We start from the raw sequence: 4,993 nt of genomic DNA, 5'->3' as shown, positions 1-4,993 counted from the left end.
CGTTCTCTTTGTATGAGATATGTTTATCACATGAAAAACACATGGAAATTCTTCTTCCCAATACACATTAGTCAAGTTTCTTCCAATCAACATGCTCCTTGCCATGTTCATAATTGTCATGTTCCTCCTCTCTACTACACCTCTCTGCTACACCATTATGTTGCAGTATGCATTTGGTTGTAAACTTCTCTCTGATTCCATGTTGTTTGTAGTAAAAATAGAATGCCTTCGAGTCATATTCTCCACCACAATCTAATTTCAATACCTTGATCTGAAGCTCACTTTAGTTCTCTGCTAAGGCTTTTAATTCTTTGTGCTTTACAAAAATTTCAGAATTCTGATTCAGGAAATAAACCCATGTATCTATGCTGAAATCCTTAATGAAAGTGAGGAGGTAACAACTTCCACCAATTGACTGTGTTCTCATAGGTCCACACAAGTCTGTATGAACAAGCTCTAGTGGTTTTTTTCTCTGTATACAACTACCTTTGGAAAACTCTCACAATGTTTCTTTCCAAAGATGAAACACTCACAGGTACTTGAAGGTTCCTTAATGGGAGGTAATCCTCTAAACACATGTTTTTGCTGCAACAATATTAAACCAGAGAAGTGCAAGTGTCCAAACCGAAAGTTCCATAACTAGCAATCATTAGAACATGAAATTGTAAAAGAACTGACCTTATCACTGTAATTCATGATTAGAGGAAAAAGCATGTTCCTTGTCATCTGCACCATTGCTATCAGATTATTACTTGGGGTATTTTCATATATATAGCACACTATTGTCCTTGAAAAATAACTATATATCTCTTCTGCATCAATTGACCAACACTTACCAAATTATTTTTGAGACCAGGGACATAATATACCTCTAATATTTTCTTGGACTCCCCTTGCTTGGTCATAATGTTGACCACTCCTTTTAGATCTACATCCAAAAAATATTCAAAGCTCAACTTTACCACTATCTTCACAGATTGATCCATGTTTGCAACCAAATTCTTTTTGCCTGTCATGTAGTTACTGCAACCACTATCTAATATCCACACATTGTCAGAAGGCTCATGCATGGTATGGTAAGATAGGAACATGGATTCAGTGTTCTCTGTAGTTACATTTGCTCTCTAATTTCCTTGATTAGCTAGCCTCTTCTTGCAATCATGGGTATAGTGACCAAAATTATTGCAATAATAACATCTCACCTTGGGTTTTTCAACTCTTGGATTTTTGTTGGAGCTTCTACTATTGCTTCCATTTTCATGTTCCTTCTCTTCTCTGCCATCTCTCTAAGCACCATGTCTTCTGCCTCGTCCTCTTCCTCGACCTTTGTCTCTTGAAATATAAACCCAACTTTCAAAAGCAGCTTCCAAGGTGGAATCCTTAATTTTGTCTATCCTTGCCTCATGGGATAGAAATGATCCCATCAACTCATCAACTGTTAGCATTTCCAAATCCTTGGCTTCTTCTATGGATGCTACGACAATGTCAAATTTGGTAGACAAATATTTGAGGACCTTCTCAACCACCTTTTGATCTTTTATGTCATCACCATAAATTTTTAACTATTTTACGATAGTCAAGACCTGATTCATCAATGAATCGATTTCATTTGTTTCCTTCATCTGCAAACTTTCAAAATCTCTTCTAGTATTCTTGAACAAATCCCACCTTTAATTATTATTTTTATTTAAAGTCCTAAAATAAATTTAATTTACCCTTTCAAAATATCTCACACGCTTAGAAATTATCACAAAGTACTTTTTTAAAGAGAGTGTCACTTATTTCAAACAAGGACCCCATGTGACATTTGAAACAATGACTTAAAAAAAATGCCCATGACTTTCGTTAATGGGCCTTTTAATTTTTTAATCCCTCATGGGGCTTGCGTACCCTCTGATACATGGTACCTACATAGGCGACATGAATATTGAAGAAAGTGTGAATTTCATGCCCAACTTGCACACTTTTAATTCCTTAACAATGCAACAATTTTGCAACGCATTTTTTTTGTAAATCATCAACCTTCTCCACTTGGACCTATCCTTATTGGCTTGATAGGATCCATGGATCTTGTGATCCTTACTCAACTTTGATACCGATTTGTTGGTAAGGCAGAGGAGGTAAGGCATAAAATAACATGAAATTTACACACACAATAACACGAGTTGCAACTCTTCAATTGATCACACAAACTTGAAGATTACAATGAAACTAGTGAGGGATATTTAACCTTTCTCAATTAGAGACTCACTTAAATTTACTTTGACATGTAACCACAAACTAAATTCAACTTTACCCAAAATAATAGTTTACTCAACTTGACTCAGTTAATTGACTCTCTAAATTTATCCAAATCTTCATACTAATTAGCTATCTTTAACAAGATTGTACGCACCCTTAGGGCAGAGTCTTGTCACCCAAGATCAGTCGTGATCTTGCGTAGCGTCCTCTTACCTCTACACAGTTTCTTTCCACAATGTAGTTACTATGCTCTAGTGTTCTCATGGTTGGTGTGATCATGGTTGGATGAGGGTGGAGGTGGTTTAACCTCTAGATTCTCTTAGTTGTTCATGGATTGGTTGTTCTATGAGATCCCACATTCATGCTTGGAATATGGCATGGGGGTGACTGGATGAAAGAGAGATTTGGTTCAACCATGTCTATGGACGGGCAGTACATGGAAGTCCCGAACCTGGTCAGATTTTCCTAGATTAATAAAAGCTAAGTTCTCTCACTTTGCACTGATTTATATGTGGATTTAATGGTTATCATATCTTTGATATTTATATGGTTTTATGTTGGTCATACACACGGTTCAATGATTGGTTCATGTCATGGCTATTTCATATATTTACTTGTAATTTTTAAATGGATTGATGCAAGACCTAGTCGATGATGTAGTAATTTAATGGAGAAGGAGATGTTACTTATAGTTATGATTCATAAGTTGTTTCAGTCATTTATTCTTTGTCTTGTATCCTAGACCTATAGGTTGCATTGATGCCAAGTGTTTGAAATAATTTCATTCCCAATTTGGGATTCTTAGGCCTAGTCCTGAGGGTTATTTTTTATTGATCAACATTGCTATTATGTTTTTAATGAATTTTGGAAGTTATAACAAGTTCTGGGTAGAGGCCAAGATTTTGGGCTAGAAAATTGGCTTAAATCCCGGGGTCGTTGGCACAAAACTGGCAATTTTGGTCCACATTCCGTGGTAAGAAGGCCTTTGAGAGCATTCAGTGGTAAGAAGTCCTTTGAGAGCGACTTTAGGATGTTGGGCACTACCTTACCCCTAAGATGAGAGTGAGTATGGCCTAAGAGCTGCACAAAAGTAGTGGCACCCAAGGACAGGTTGTTTAAGTGGCTGACTTATCTCCTAAGGGTTTTGTTGATGATGTTAGATGTCTGTATGTGATGTTCTGTCGATTCCACTTCCTGAAGGTGACATAGGAGGTCGAATTTGATTGTAGTAGCATCTCTCCTCATGTTTACCCTGGTTGGCATGGTTACTTTGGGTTGACCTGGGAGGAGGTGTTACACAAGCTTTCAAACATGAACAAAAATCATGTAGTTGTTATCTCTAACACCACAACAATGATGCTTCTCTTCATATGGTATTTCACCCTCAAATCATCAAACCATTCTAGCAGTCTATTGCATGTGACATCAGGCTCATACCCATTCTTCGTCATTGCACAATCTTATAGAGGAGCTATCCACACATCTACGAAATGGTTCCATAAATGGGATTTTTAAAAACAAACTTCCCTTCACAACGTTGACCATGTCTCTTTCTAGGCATTCATTCTTGTGCCAAGGTTGTACCAATGAATGGGGCTCATTACACTACGCAAATCACACTAAAGAGTTATGAATCTAGGAACACTTGGAGACAATGGTTCTGAAATCAACACCCTCCTCTTTAGGAACCGCCTTAACTTGCAACACAACCTTCCCTTGAAGAAGTGTGAACCCATTTCTAATCATGATTGTTCCACCCTCGCCTCAATGCTGATAAAAGGTGGCTAAATAGGGCAACCACATTCATAAAATATTTTACGTGCTCTTGGTGGGCTGAGCCTTAGCCTCGATATTTTATAATACACATGACCTACCATTAATACTTTTTAATCCACCACCGGGTCTTTTAGCAAATTTTCCACTCTTTAATCAATTCTTTTACCTTTGCAGCTCATCAACATTGCCTCCAAGTCTTCTATTAGAAGCATTATTGCCACCATATGAGTCTTAGCGCCCTCTATCCCATACAGAAATCACCACAAGACTCCCACATATAAAGATAGCCTTAAGAAACACAAAGCATACACCCAACTAAAAGAACCCAACAAATTTCTCACGAGAAAACAATCAATTGTCTTTTTCTTGAAGTTGGAGGTTGGCTAGTCGCACAACCCCCTTTTAACCACAAGTTTGTCCACGTGGGCTTCTCTTAATCACCATTGGCACTGAACTGAAGAGGGGAACCAACCATTTCCCAGTTGGTGCATTTGTTGGCACACTATGACCGGGAGGGCCAACAAGAGAAAATAAATGAAATTGAAAACTACTTGCAGTAATAAACATACACAATACATGGCCATACAACTACAAAAGTACACCATTATGAAACAAACTAAAACGCATTACACAACAACTAGAAATAAACACAAGTTGCTCCAAGTAAAACCATTGGACAACAATTAAACACATAATATTGCTGCAAATTAAGAGCTGCTAAGAACAAATGGAAAATATACTAAACATGTTGTTGAAAATAAACATAATTACTAGAAACAAACACATAACTATGAAATTTGAACTCCTTCATTAAGATAAACAACATTCACAAAATATGGAGGCCTCCCTACCATGGCGGCAGGGAGGCTGTGCAACCCCCCCAAAAACTCCTCACATGCAACTCACAAAAAGCCTATGTCCAAATCAAATGAGAGACAAGCTCAAAATCTAACCCAACATCAAGAATCCCTATTCT

This window comes from Pinus tabuliformis, chromosome 2_1 (genome assembly GCF_031772625.1).
Source record: "Pinus tabuliformis cultivar Carrire ecotype Pingquan chromosome 2_1, CPIR1, whole genome shotgun sequence".
Taxonomy (NCBI): domain Eukaryota; kingdom Viridiplantae; phylum Streptophyta; class Pinopsida; order Pinales; family Pinaceae; genus Pinus; species Pinus tabuliformis.
This window is presented reverse-complemented; position numbering follows the sequence as displayed.